Source organism: Falco punctatus (assembly GCF_963210335.1).
Source record: "Falco punctatus genome assembly, contig: scaffold_27, whole genome shotgun sequence".
NCBI classification, from domain to species: domain Eukaryota; kingdom Metazoa; phylum Chordata; class Aves; order Falconiformes; family Falconidae; genus Falco; species Falco punctatus.
The window spans coordinates 1,361,337-1,377,204 of NW_027660117.1; positions in this window are offsets into that span (position 1 = coordinate 1,361,337).

Below are 15,868 nucleotides of genomic sequence, written 5' to 3' on the forward strand. Positions count from 1 at the left end.
CCCTCAGAAAGTGATGCTGCATATAAAACATGATTTCTGAATTCCTTCCCATGCACTTAAACGAGCTTTGAAATCCATTCAGAGAAGGCACAAAGCTCACAAAACAGAGCCGGAGAGAAAAACCTGCTGTCTGTATCGCTGCAATCGGAGACGACCGCACAGGAGCTGAGAAGTATGAGCCCAAGCAAGGCAAAGCAGCCTGCTGACAGCGATACCCCAGCAGCCTGCTGACAGCGACGCGCGCACCCGAGCGCTGCCTCAAGCAGGCAGAGCATCTCAGCCACCACCTGCGCCTAACGCAGGGCTCCGTACCGGGGCGCTCCAGGGCTCACCGCCTGCAGCAGCGCCTTGTTAAGACAGGGCTTTACGGTCTCCAGCGAGCAGCACTCACCTGTTCCCACCATCAAACCAAGAGCTCAGCTTTGTAAAGACGCCCCACCTGAAGCATGCCGAGCAGTTACGGAAAACCAGCCTCCTCGCTACTGAAACCAGATAAGCTCTAAGTGTACTGCTAACACACATACCCCTTGCTGCAAAGGCAACTGAGACCACAAGGCTTACAGCTGAACTCCAAGATGCTCATTTTCTTCCTTAAGTCTGCTAAGATGGCATAGTGCAGGATCTTTCAGTCTGAAGGCTTTCCTGAACCACTGGAGCAGCCTAAAGTGCCTGAATTCTAGCTCAGATTTTGGCTTAGGTCACCCTGCCATCCCATTCTACTCTTGTACGGAAAGCGAGTAGCACAAGGAGCAGAAGAAAGCCCCAGAAGTTGTACACAACCGTCACTGTGGCTTTTGTGCAAAACTATGCCTCTACCCTTTGAGCTCCTTTTGTGTGACACCCACCATTAACTAAAGCTTAGGGACTGAAAGTTGGTTTCTTTTTTTATAAAAGTCTGCTGCTTAGTCATTCCAGAATGTCCAAACCAGCCTCTTATTGCAAAGAGCAGCCCACGTGTGACTAGATCACGACTCGGAAAAAACCCTCCTGGAACAGCCTTTTCAGTGATCCCTGACTTTGGGCTTGCAACCGTGGCACGGGGATGTTTGATCACGTCCAAAGCCAGAAAGGAAGAGCTAGGGAGCTTTTGCTGAATTCGGTGGGTTTTAAGTGGATCCAGCCGAAGGCCAGCTGACAGCAGAGATGAGTTACACTTCACAGCTCAGGCACGCATCAGAGGGCTGTGTACTTCTATTGCACAGACACCCGAAAAGAGGCAGTACTGGGTGCTTGCTGTTCAGAAGATTTTTCCATCTTGCATCATATGTGGCTTAATTTTCATTAAAAACTTGACATTCTAAACCATCAGAGCTCTTAGAAAATGACAAAGATTTCCAAGGGACAAGTTTTGTCCATAATCATGGGTGAGGCATGTCCCATGGCCACTATCATCAAAAAAAATCAGGGGCCATTCTTTCCCTTCTGCAGCAGGCCCTCAGCCTCTCCTGGAAGGTCTGCGGAAGCTATCCTTTCTTCTGCCCCTACACTGATGCTGGAACTTTAGGAAACCCTGGGAGTTTTACGCTCTCTCCTTCCAGGTGAACCTCAGAGAGCGCTCTCCTGAAAGGAGGAGGAGCAGAGTAAAATACAGACCATTCAGGACAGCCGAGAGAAAAAGAAAGAAAAAAGAGAGTATGTCCTGCTCCTCGCTAGCAGCTGGGGCTTCCAGGAGCACCCAGCCGCTGCCCAAGGCCTGGGTACCCCGGGCTGGGACCGTGTGATGCTCCCACCGCAGCATGTCCCAGAGCACATGGACCAGGGCATGGAGGGGCCGCAGCCTCCTTGTCCTCAGTCCCAAAGCCACACCTGGTTCTGTGGAGTGAGAATTCGGATCTCAGTCGGGTTAACACCTTGGCACGTCATGGAGGGATTACAACTCGGCATTCAAAGAAATAGGGGTGTGGGTGGCCCAACAGCACAGAACTGTTTCCCAGGTCCCTAACTTCTGCTGCTTTCTGGCACTCATTTTTTTGCCCACAGAACGTCCCCAGGTTTTGAGATTGGTTTTGAATGTGATTCTCATCCAACCACATCAACACAGAGATCCAGTTTTACACGATGTAGGACACGGCAAGGTGAAGGAGTGATCAGCTTTTAGGATTTTGATTCTCCCTGCAAAAGTGGCTTAGAAATGGGTTTTGGAAGAAATCAGACGAATTCCATATCCAGAAAAAAACAACAAAAAAAAGAATTTTAGGTGACTGAGCCCCCCCACCATGTGCTTCCTTCCAGCACTCAAGAGCCATGGCTTTATTTGCATGAATAACTAAGAAAGTTCATTTTGAGCTTAAACAAAACAGATTTCAAACCACTTCTTAACTGCTGGCTTTGCAAGTTGCACAGTGCTGATGAGTTCTGTAAATCACCTGATCCAGAAGTGTTCGGCTAAGCAATTTATGGAGGCAACTGCAAAAAAACGTGGAGGCCAGCCACTTCCCCGTGGGGCTTGAGATCCAGCTGCACATTTCACAGTGCTGCACTAGGGCAAAGCTTCTAAATATTCCCTGCAAGGGGCACACACTGTCTGCAAATCGTCCTCCAAAGGGATCTGTGACTGGCATGCAAATGCACGAGGAAGGCAGTCACACTGCTCAGAGTCGTCAAGAAGCAAAATTAATGACTCCCTAGTTAAAGATCACTGGTTTCTTCTTTAAACTCTTTTTGCACCCTGGGACAGTTTCCACCCTGACGATACAGCGGCTCAGCTCTGTTTTGTGAGGGATGGGGGGTAGGTGACCTCCTTGAGGTCCTCTCCCAAGGGGCCCATGGAAGAGTTCAGATCTCCTGAGGGACCACGAGGGTTTTTCCAGAGCAGGCTCCTCTTTCTAAACACCGATCGCTTGCCCAGCTCTGTTTCCTGTAACTCCCAGGTTGCATGTAAGTAATTTTCCTATTTCTCTGCCACAACAACAACAACAGCTCTCCAGGCACAACCCTTGGAGATCCCTACAGCAAAGTGATGGACAGCCCCACCACCAGAGCAAAAATCCCAGGGCCAGGAGCACAGCGCTGAGCCAGGATTCCCTTGGGAGCAACTTTTTAAATCAATCCTTTCCTTCCACAGCTCTAACAACTGCAGCTGGCGGCCAGGAAGGCGGTTTGTTAACACGAGCCCTGGTTAATTACTGTAGGTGGCATTTGCCAAGTAAACCCTGCGCAATTACCGTATAAATAAAAAGCTGTTTCATGGCCTTTGTATCTGTCAGCTTGGAGCAGTAAGGAATGGCTCGAAGCAGCTGGGTTAGTGATCTCAGCCCCCTCCAGAACGGGAGCCTGGCTGCTGGGGACCACGGGCCTCGCACCTCCTTCCTCTTAGATGGGGAAACCCAGAGTGTTCCCTGGATGGAAATCTGACAGGGACCTCCCACTCTTGAAAAACACCTCAAGCAGCACCACACGGACGGAGAGGAAGGACAAGGTAACCTGAACCACGGAGCTTGCTGCAAGCATTCCCTGCCCCGTGCCAGCACAGCAAGGCCATCACCTCTGTAAGGGCAAAGGCGGCGTAACTCGGTGGGTCAGTGATAACCGCTCCCAGAAAAAGACCTGACAGCACTCCTGTAAGTCGGGAGGAGCATAAAGCTTGTCTAGCAGACTGCTCGCACTCTGACTTCTGGGGAGGGTGCTCACCCTGCTGAGGACAGCGAGCCCTGTAACACGCGACCCAGATGAAGCATAGACTTGAGCCACGAGGTGACGATTCCCACGCAGGGACAGCAGCACACGTGTGGCACTTTCACAGACACCCTGCGCTCAGCAGGGCTCAGCCACCTACGGTCTGGCAGCGCCTGGAGAGCGGGAGGTGACCCAGGGGCAGGGAGCACGATTCACTCAGCTCCTACCGCCTCAGGAGCCCAGTGGTGCATCCACGTAATAAAGGCTCCTCCTGGAGGTCTGTAGGGGCTTAGTGCCCATCCACCAAAGCTCTTCTGCTGTGTACCTCTCTGCCTTTACAAACACCTTGCAGCACAACGAATGCATGGTATGAAAGCTCGCTGCTTTGGCTGCTCTGGGATCAGCGGTCGGAGCCAGGCGCGCTAAGCCCTGGCTCTGCACAGACCAGCTGGGAGCCACAGGGACAGCAGGAAGGTGCCGGCACTGCCCTGCTGACCACCGGCCCTGACTAGAAATTCCGTGGGAACCAACTGGGCTGGAAGAGTATTTGTGTCTCGCCTTTGCTGTGGGTAGCAGGAGGAGGAGAAAGGAGCTGCACCTGAGATGTCGCAGTAGACTGTTGATACACTCTGGCTTCTCGGGGTTTGAAGATCACGTAAATTTCAACTGAAGAATTTGGCCAGACATCTCCCTCCTAAGACAGGAGACAACAAACCATTTATCTTCAAACGTTACATTTCTTGTTTTCAACCACAGCCCTGTAAGCCTTTATTTAGAGCATCAATGACGAGCAAGGAGCAAACAACACTTACAAAATGTGTAAGACTTTGGAAGCAGCTGTGAAAAAAATTAAGTCCCTTACCTTTACTAGCACCTGATAAAGGCTTGGTTTTTGGGTTTGGTTTTTGTTTTTTTTTTTTTTTTTTTTTTTTTTAATTAGGGCTATAATAAAGGACCTAAACTGGCTGGCTTCAGCATATCAAGGCTCTCTTCAGAAGTGCCAGCTGACCTGAAGAAAAGATACGGTTTCCCTCCAAACCTTCCCTTATACCCCTGTGTCACTACAGCCATGTGAACACCTTTTCTCAGGTCAGAAGAGATTTAGCAAGTCAAATGGATTTCTCCATTCTTAGTTACAAAGATAGAAAGAAAGAAAACCAAGCCTGCCTTCATCATCGCAGAAGAGATCTGTAAACCAGCTCACAAACAAAGGCAAGGTCCCGTCAGAGCTGGCTACCCCGGCCAGGGCTCACTGTCCAAGCCTCCCTCTGCTTGCAGGCAACAACTGGCAGAAGAGGAATATCAGGGCTTTGCAATCTGCTCCGGCTGCCTGCGGGTCTCCACAGGGGGTATGAGACATCGCCCATGACACAAAGCCCTAGTTGCCCTGGCCTCCTCCCGTTCCTGCATCACCGCTGCTGTCGGAAGCAGAACTGGAGCTGGGTCAGTGCCCACGTGGCATTTCTCTGACACTAGAATGTGATCCTGGCTCAAAATAACCCAAACCGAACACCAAAATGGTGAACTTCCACTACACAAAAAAAATCCAGCTTCAGCAAGAACCTGGGAGAACCCTGCAAGCGTAAATCTTCAAACAGCGAGGGAGTGGCGATGGGTCCCGGCAGGTGTTATTCCCAGCGGCCGAGGCCCCAGCGGGATGATTTGCCCAACACCACCGAGACCACGGTGATTGCTGCAGTGTTGCTGGGATCTCTCTGTACGCTGTATAATTCACCAGATGTCCTGCCATGCTCCAGGAAGCCAGTCAGTGATGCAATAAGATCCTGGCAAGGGACATATCTCCCTACATCCAGGGTGCTGCTGGATCCCAAGGCACAGTCAGAGGAGACTGCTCTAAGGCATCAGAGGAAACGAGCCTACGGACGAGCAACACAACCCACCCATTCACATGCATCCGCACAGCTCTCTGCAACAATCCTAACGCAGCATTATTGATGGAGCCTTGCACTCATATCCTCGCTCCCAAGAAAACCTGCACCAGCAGTTAATAGACTCAGATCTCTGACATGAAATCACCGTTCTCCAGGATTCAATGTATTTGGACAGAAACTTTGGTCAGTACATCCACAATCAGCTTCCCTGTATTGTCAGTGAAGCTACACGCCAGACTGACTCAAAGGGAGAGGGCAAGAAGAAATCATCAGTTACACATTATTCTACTATTCTGCGGCTAAAAAAAAATTGTTAAGGCCATGACTATTTTGGGAAACCTTTGTCATTTCTCCCTTCATTACTGCTGTATGTCAGACCATAAAACTGGAAAATATTGCGAGTTATTTCTCCTGGGAAATGAAAATAGGCTGTTGGAAAGGTTCCTCACATTCCTGCTACCCCACGGGGAAGAAAGAATTGCTGGTTAAAAGGATACACTTCACTACTCACCCTTGGGGCTACTGCTACATAGGCGTACCAGCCCTGGGACACGGCAGGAGCCAGCGGTCTGCCGCGGCTGGCATATTCTCCATAAGATGGCAGTTGAGTCAGATCATGGAAAACTACCGTGGATGCTTGCCAGGACAGAAATGCAACTATGCAGTGCTGTGAACACGATATTGCAACACTTCTGGCTTAATGTCAGCCTCAGGCAGGCTGCAGCTGGCAGGTGGCATAAAATACAGACGGTGGATGTATGATGACCCAGCACAAAAACTCCTGCTGTTGCGCCCTGGCTTTGCTACAGCATACGGCAACGTGATACCCGAGGGGATGGCACACCATGACTCACCACTACAGAAGTGATCTCAATAAGGAGACCAACCGTAAACAGATGCAGATCCTATTTCCCCTCCCTCAGCCCCTAGAATAATGAGAATCTCCTCCATCTCCACCAGCCTGAAAAGGAAAAAGCTGGTCTTGGAAAGTGGGGCACCACCAACTGTCGGCCTGCTTTGTTTGGTGGAGGGAGAAGGTGATCCATGGAAAGGAAATCACTGCTCAAAGCACACCAGACCCCCAAAGACAGAGCTGGCAACACAAGTGCTGAAGTGACTCCCCAAAGTGCATCCTGTTAGTTCAGGGCACTCAGGGAAAAGGCAACGCCAAAGCCAGTATCTGCCCCTTCCCATAAATAACCGAACCCACAGCGAGCGGTGGGATGGACCATTGCTCCCACTGGAGATGGCGCCTTCTGCCAAAAACCAAAGTGCTCTGCAGTCCCCTCTCATTTGGATGGGGACCAGCTGGGCACCTCAGCTGAGGTGGAGGTTTGCAGGAACAAATATCGCTGTTATCTCCTGGCCCAACCTCTGCACCACCAGCAGCAGCACTTGCGTAACCTGCACATCTTGAAGACCACCTCCATCGGCTCAGAGCTGACACGTGGCACTGAGGAGTCGCTACCAGGCAATGACAAGACAGTGATGACTTGTCAAGGTAAGAGCAATGATTACAAATCCTTTTCCTCCCTTTCCTCTGGTTTCCATTTCCAAGGAGTCAGCTCCCATGTGTCTGTACTGTGACTTACAGCTAAGCTGTGGTGGGGAAGGTGCAGCAAAGGACTTTGTCCTTTGAGAGCCACCTGGGCTTCTACCACAGATGCTTCTGCTGACATACCATGCGTCTTTGCAAAAATAAATCAAAATTGAGACGCACTCAGAAAGTCAGAGAAACAGCTTGTTTCCCACAGGCTTGGACGGCTGCTCAAAATGTTCATGGTCACAGGCTGACTGCAAAACCACTCCTCCTCTTTTTTCTTATTATTTTCATCAGCAAGTTAACCTTATACAGGCTGAAACAGCCTGCTGCAGCTTCCACTGAGAGCAACACCTGGCAGCTAACAGCCCGCTTACACAGCAAAGCTGCTGCACAAACCCTGCAAAGCCACCCTGCCCAGAGAGCCTTTCCAAGGCTATCGTCCCTCCAGCAGCCTCCTAACCTCTGGAAACCTCCAGCCACTTGTTCCAAGGGTTTGATTCTTTCTGTAGGGTGCTCCCAGGCACCACAGGTGATAGGTGGGAAGAGCAGCCGCCGCTTTTGGCCAGGAGGTCCGAGGCAGCAAGGTCCCAGCTCTGGTGGGGCCCCTCCAGCAGATTTACACGGCGCTGCAAGAAGGGTCTCTGTCCATGCTAGAAGTTACGGGACTCTCACCGGGGAGAAGGTTGTGGAAGTCAGCAGCAGTGGATTTTTAGATTTTACATTTGATAGGAAAAAAGACTAACATTTGATGTGAAGACACCCGTACGCCAGGGGGGAAGACAGACATCAGCAAAACTATGAATGTGAAACCCATTGTTCCATAAATCATGGATTTAATGGAAATCTAAAGACTGATAATGCTGAACAGGACAGGAGGGGAACGACTCCTGTAGTATCCCACTTACACCCAGTCCTAAGCAAACTGTAACATCAACACAGCCATTCAGGAAAGGTTTCCACTCAAGACTTGAGGCCAGGCTACACTCTGGGTCCGTACAGCTCCACACGGAGCACCAGGACTCAGCGGGCAGCCAGGCTGCTGGACCTCACCCTAATGCACTTCAGGAGCCCAAGAGCAGGTTAAGCTCGTTATGGAGACCTAGCCCAGTTGTAATGAAGCAGGAGCCCTGGGACATGCTCCAAAACCAGCTGGCACAGCTCAGGTGATCTCTCTGCAATACCCCTGCTGCTCTGACACAGGCTCTTGGTCCCATCATGCTGCTCTCAGCTGCAGTGGTGTGAAACTGCAGCTGTGCTGACACGGGGGGCTCTCAGCCTCATTCCGGCTATAGAAGAGAACAAGATCCCCTTCCTTAAAAAAAAAAAAAAATTGTTTCACCTACTATAAAAGAAAGAAGAGGCTCGGATTATTCTAGGGTTTGCTCCAAGATGAGAAGGGATTTTGCATTGCTCAGGCAGCAGGCATTCTTCATCTCAGACCACGCAAATACTCAGAGTCAGGGCTCTGTTTCATTGAAGGACATGAGGTTTTGATTGCGCAAACACAAAAGCAAAAAGTTTTCTCCAAGTCTGCAATGAAACTCAAAAAGCCCGTTTAAACCTGCCAGCCTTGTGTGCAGGCTCACAGACAATGCTGGCAGGGAGAGTCACACATGGTATAAATCCAGATTATAAGAAGGGATTGGTCTTTCCGTGATTAAACTTGGGCTGAACTTGGCCTCCTTTCCATAGAGGACCTTTTCATTCTTCAATAGGTGAACTAATGCCCATGGTTAATCCCCATACGCTACGTGTAAGGCCTGCCCTTCTATATAATAATCAGTACCCCTGAACACTGTAAGGACACTTATGAAGTGCCCTTAATTTACAGCCCTTGCAGCAGAGCTCAGCTTTAGGCAGGCTCTCGCCGCCTGCCAGGAGCTCACTGTTTAGAAACGCTTTTTTGCAACAACCTCTCCCAGCCTCACTAGAAACCTCATGTCTTCCCTCTCGGCACATCAAGATGCTGATGCGGGTATCTGCCAAGTGACCTCATCCAGGGAGGAGGAGGAGGAGGAAGAGAGGTTCTCAGCTATCACTTACCACCGGCTCAATGGCAAAAATATCACTGGAGAAAAGCACAGAGTCTTCTTGCACCTTTGCCCTCTGGTTCTGGAAGGCACAGGAGAGAAGGGAAAGGCGTTCTTGGAGCGTGGGGTCCATTGCACACTGCTTGAGAAAAGAATTCCTCTCATTCTCCTCCTGCTTCTGCAGCCTGCGACAGCGCCTGCAGCCATGGAGAGACACAAACCAAGCAGATCATTTAATAACATTTGCAGAGACTGTTGCGTAAGCGCAGGAGCAGCAACGCCCTGGGGGAGGAACAGCAGGAGCAGCTCAGCAAGGGGCTGACCCCACGCCACGGGGTCCCAAGCAGATCAGGTTATCACTTGTTCGCTGGCATGGCAGGTAGTTTTACGCCACACTCACGAGCTAAGAGGAGGTTTTTGAAAGCTAGCAGCCCTCCGGAGAGCCTCCTGGCTCAAAGCTACTGCCACGACTAATGGACAACCCACCAACACCCTCAGATGGCTTTTCCTCCCGTAGAGGTGCTCGGGGGAGATGGATGAAGATGAAGGAGCACACACTGCAGTGCTTCGCTGGCAAGGGGAGAGCAGCTGGGATTCAGCTGCAGGTTACCAGCACCACTCTTTTTTACCTTCCCTTTTGGACTGGCAGGGATAAGCAAACTAGATCTGCTCCACTGCCTACACTGCCATCCAGCAGAGGATCCCAGAGCATTTGATAAGCAAACTCACGGACTTTCAGGCATTGCATCACTTCAGTGAAATTAACGGGTTTATATGCATGAAGACAGAGGCCCCGAGAGGTGAAGGGACTTTGCCTAGCATCACCCAATAACGAAGGCAGGACCAGCATCTCTGAATCCAAACCCTTACATCCAGCCTTGAACCACTTCAACATTTTTCTCTTTTTGGCCTTCTCCACAGAGCTTTGACACAGGTCACCTCTCCCTTGCTCGGTAGTTGTAGCAGCAATCATTCTAGTGTTTAAAGCTGCTCGCAACCGAGAGGTGAGAAGGCAGCACTGCTGCAGAGCACTTGCTTCCCAGCTGGCACGTGGATGTGCCCCCTTCACGCTCCAGTCCCCTGGCCACCAAGGACCAGCAGGTGACTACTCGAGGGGGATGAGGGGAAGGCTCCATACACAGCACATCAGGGCAACGTGGTATAAACAGGACCGCAATCACCACCCAGCTAAATTCCAATACATTTAGAAAGGAAACACAGCCATGGGCATTACTAGCAGCACGCAGACAGAGCCTCGGGCAAATGCTGTCACCAGTGCCAAAAATACTTTCTTTGGCTTGCTCCCTGTGGAGTGACATGAGAAATGTTTTTCCACGGCTGACCTACAGCGTTGTGCATGAGGGGGGCTTCCAGGCACCGAGATGAGCAACCCTCAACTAAGCCTTCATCAACAGACAATAATTCCATTGTTGAATCCCAGAAAGTCCTGCAGGAGGGAGACAGAGCAAACCCCTGGGTAGACCTTGTGATGATCCAGGTCTTTTGGGGTGACAGCCAAGCGCAGGGTGCTGAACTGCCTCCTCCCATTGGAAAGGTCCTCTCTGCTCTGAGATCTCAAAAGCTTCTGCTACAGCAGCACAGTGGCCTCGGAGCTATGACCACCTCTAAGACTGCAAGTAAGGAAGAACAAAGCACTCTGCTCAGAGTGTAGAACACGAGCTGGCATAAGATCAAGTGCCATTGGAAAAACATTGGGTTGAAGTTAACTGTGGGGAAACCTGGTTGCTTCTGAGGGGAGAGAGGATCACTCAGGGTCCCATCTGAGATAGGCAGGTGGGAAGAGATGCTAAAAGAATGGTGCAGGGACGTACTAAGAGAAGGTCATGAGACTTTTTCTGTTAACACACTGATCTTGCACAGATGGCCTCAACGTTCGGGGCCAGCAAAGCACCCTGCCCTGTGCACTACTGGACAGGAAGGCTGAAGAAGGTTGCCGTCTTATCAAAGGTGGAGTGGAAGTAACTGCAGTGAATATCACAGCAGGTACGCTGCCTGCAGCTGTTAGGTGCTACCGCTCAACGCCGTCCCAGGTAAGGAGTGCCGACACCTTCCTCAGCCTCACAGACCCTCTGCGAGCCCAGGGACCTGGCCTCACTGACTTAGGGCTCCCACAGATGGGAATTTGCTCTCCGGGGAAATGCAACCTTTCCCCCAAAAAACATCAGCTGGAACATGGATGGAACCGGAATGGGAAGCACTGAGCTCCATTACCCTGAAGCCCAGGGGGGGACACCCTGGTGTCGTGGATGGTTTACTTGCCCTATGCCACTCAAAAAAGCACCAACATCCCTCTGAGGCCGTACGTTAGTTTTACCCTTGGGCCGTGTATCTTACTGAAATGAATCTTCCCAGTGAACCTCAGCTTCTCCTGATCCTCCTCTTCTTGACTAACAAAAGCCTTCCACTGGAGTGGGCTATGACTTTACTCCGATTGTGGATGACGATGGATCTGTGGTTTGACAGCGTGATGTAGGTCTTCCCAGCTGTCAAGGAGTTCCTGCCTAGCCTGATGTTGACATCTTCAGCGGCTCCATGAAGGCTTGTGTGAATATCTTCACCTGGAACAAAGCAAAAGGGAGACTTTGCTCATCGCCCTTGCTGATGGGAGTACAAGGAACGGAGGAAGCCACAGGGAACAGAAGTGTCACAGCCTTTAGCTGTATTAGCAGTTCCACAGATCAATACCTTTGTCACATCCTGATAGCTGCACGTGTACAGCACGAGGATGTCCTGGACACCACCTTAAGCACCTTATTTCTGGGTGGGCTTGTAAAGATTTAACCCCAAGGTGACCCTGTCTACAGGGGGACTTTTTCAGATGTGCCCAGGTGGCCTTTGGGTTGCCATCCCACTCGGGTCACAGGGAATTCTGCATCTGAGTCGTTCAGGTGACTCTCAGGAGTCGCACCTCGGTCACGGCTCGCCCAGAGTCTCCTGCAAGCATACCACCGGGGTTGTGTCTCTCCTGATCCCTTGTTGCCAACAAGCGAAGGTGCCTGGGGCATGCAGGCAGAAGAGGGAGGCAAGCAAAGTGACAGCCCCCGGCAGGATGGGACGCAGATGAGAACTTCACCGTGTTGGAGCAGCAGGGCCCTCACTTGCTGTGGGTCTGTGCAGACAGGTCGGAACGAGACTGGTGGGGCACGGCCCATGCCAACCTGCCCATCACAGCCCTGCAAGCCCATTTCTTCTGCCTGGAGCCTGTCGGTGCCTGTGCCCGAGCGTGCAAGCCTGCACCGAGCATTCCCAAGCTGTCCCACAACCCGAGCGAGCACACCTTTGCCTTCCACCTCAGACCAAAGAGGAGAGAGCCCCTGGCTGCGCACAGCAGCCGATGAACGCCTGGAGTCTTGCTGGAGCACCTGCCAGCCCTTCACCCTCCAGAAGAGACCCCCACCAAAGCGCCCTCGCTGCCAGAGCTTCCAAACTTTCATTCTTCCCAACCAAGCAGCTCCTGGGAGTCAACCATCTCAAACTTGAGCACCGAGCCTACTCTGCCTGTTGCAGGTGAGGGTTTCCAGGTGAGAAGCAAACCACAAACACGAGACATTCTCCGTCGAAATGGCACTTCTGTGGAGCGTGTTTAAAGCCTCAGAGCCAGCCCCAGCTGAGAAGGGCAGCAACCCGGCCATCCCTGGAGAGCATCCCCCTGCCGAGGCAGAGCCTTCTCCTCGCTGCACGGGTTACAGCAAGGCAGCAGGGGATGGACCTGCCTTTCCAAGGCTGCCACGCAACAGCACGGGGGAGAGCTGGCGGTGTCCTACACGGACTCCTTAAACCCTAAGCCGGACACAATGCGGCGAATCACAGCCGTGCCAGGAGAAAGAGAGCCCCTCTCTTGGAGGGAGGTTGGGAATGAATCACCCTTCAAACAGATCTCTGCAGCCATTGCCTCACCTCCACACATGGAGAGTTCGGCCTTCGTGCCTGTATAACCTCAACCTCTCTGCTCTTAAGGGAGCCCAGGAGGAGCGGGAGGGATTCGTGGCCAGAGATGAGTTATGTTGCGAGAGAAACAGCAACGTCTCCATGACTGGACAGCCTGCTTTCTGGAATGGACAACTTAGCGTAGAAAAATAACTGAGGTTCAGAAGCGTTACAGAGGCAGGTGTGCTTTATAAGCGCTGCCTTCCCCCTCCGCTGAATCCTCAGCGTACGTTGGCAAGCAGAGGAAGCAGGACCCAAGAAATGGGAGACATGCACAGTGCTTTGAGCATGTACAACTCAGGTTCATGGAAACATGACATGAAAAATGCTCTACGAGACAACAAACTACTGCAAAATAAACTCCACGAAAACTATCATGATCTCGCTGTCTAAACCCATGGCCAGGTGGGTCTTGAAATAATGGGTATACTTCTGATCTTAAAAACCAAGCTGAAGCCTTTGAAATTTCATCTTTCTTTCTGCCCTTCTCCGAAGTACAGAGCAGCTTCTATACGAAGACTGAACAGGATTCCTCAACCTAGAAACCACATAGGAGATAGGTAGGTTTGTAGAAATATGAATGGCCTGGGAAAAACTTAACGCGGAAAAAATTGTCACAATTTGTTGTAAAACAGGAACCCGAGGGCCTGAAATAGTATTAGTCAAAATTAGAGAAAAGTAGTACTAGTACTTTTCCAAGGAATATTCCTTCCTTTGGAACGTACTGCCATAGGTGCCTACAGACACTCATCGCTATAAATCCACAAGGCAACTGGACAAAGGCTTGGCAGGTAAAACCATCAGCAGCGATTAAACAAAGACGTGAATAAAGCCTCCAGCACAGAAAAATGCTGCCTCCAAGGCCCACGAGGGAGAAAGCATACGCACTGCCTGCTTCTACACGCTTTGCTAAGCATCCCCTACTGCTGCTCTCCTGGAGAGCACTTACACTCCCGGCTGCAGGCACCGAGGACGCTTCTGAAGGCTGGAGGGCTTTGCCGGAGCACCTTCTACCACAGAGAGAAGGATCTGGCATCGTGCTGACTGTGTAAACCCACAAACCTCCCGGTACAGACGAGAGCGTGCGGATGCCAGCGAGTCAGGAGGGAGCAGCAGGTCTTTCTGCCAGGCAGATAAACTGGCACAGAGCAGAGCTGTCAGGGTTGGCCCAGGGCAGCTGCAGGCTTCATGCCTGCGTGCCAAATGAGATGTGACATTTATTTAAGACTCTTGGTTATTTAATATATAAGTCTGGAGGAAAAAAAAACCAACCCAACCACAAAACAATCTCTGTACTGTAACAGCAATGTAGCCCTAGGTGTTTCACTTGATGGGGTGATGTCCGTGGGTCTGTGCTTTGGGACGCTTTGCTGCCATGAAAGCACATTTACTGAATCCAGACGTACCTGCCCTATCGTTACTTACACAACACGATGACCTTATTACAGGCTGTCAGCTCTCTCATTCTTACATGCTTTTGACGTATTTCCCAGAGACAGCAGGACACAGCTCACTCTGCAACCTGAACAAAGCAACACCTGAACTTGAAATTAAAAGAGAGGCTTCTTATACAGCAGTAGAGCAGATGCTTTGGGCTGTGCACTCCTGAACGATGCTCTCTGAGACAGCAGGAACACCACCGTGTTTTATTCCAGCATCCACCTGCACGGCTATGGCCACCGGTATCTTAGCACATCACGGTAACTTTTAACTATCTGAAAGTAAGAAACCCAGCACTGGGACATCCTCTGTGGGGCCTGTTGTGCAGGAGGAGAGGGAATTTACAGAAGAGCTAAAATATCTTTCCGAATATTAAGCAAACCCTTGAACAAGATTTCAAAACAAATTTCAGGTTTTATGAAGAATGCGTTCCCAGCATTCAACAGCCAGTACCTTCCTCTATCGATTACTGCTCTAAATATTAGGAAGCTGGTAGCCAGATGGATTAGACTGAAGAGAAACAAAACAGCACTCTGCTGCCTTTCGTCCTCACCGTAATATTCTCTCTCTATCCCTGTAACTCCCGCCTCGCTGCATTTGGATTTTAAACCTTTTTAGGACTGCATGACAGTCCGGTTCAGAATATTTGGGTAACAGGGAAAGCAAGTTTAAATTAATTTGCCCAGTTTGTCAGAAAACTATGCCTGGCTCTCACCTCTTCTAAAAGAGACAGGTCCTGCTGCTTTTTCACTGAAAATACAAGCAAGCAACAAAAGCCGAGCTCTTCACTCAGAAGGGTGTCATTGTACCTCCACATCGACCCTCTGAGCAGTTCTTTTGCTCCTGCTGCTATCACGATACCCAACTGCCTCACCATCACCAGCATATTCTGGGTTTTCAAACAGCGTGCAAAGGTCTGCTGGCACCACTTCACCACCGGAGAAGGGAGTCACTTCACCAGGCTAACGATCTCTGGAAAGCGAGAGGAGTCCCCTGCGGCTGGATCCAGCCCTCCCCACCATATGCTTTTTGCTGCACCTCCCATAGAGCTACCTCGATCAGAGTCAGGAGCGCTGCTCTGAGCTGTTTTGCTGTCAGGAAGCTAATGGCATCACCTACAAAGTGTGCTGGGTCTCTGACAAAGGCCACCTGTCAGTCCCCACGCTCGTATTTCCAGCACTAGAGCAAAACACAGGGCAGTGACAGTCATTTTTAAGTGTTTCTCTGAGGCAGTGCTCATGAGCTACCTTCAGACATCATTAAAACCATCGTGCTGGTTACTCCAGCCCTAGGAGCAGCTTGTTTATAAACCTCACCATTAAATAACTGCTGCCAACACAGGGGTTTCTGCAGGACCATTGCCCAGGCTACAACAAAGCTCAGGGCACCCTAATCATCAC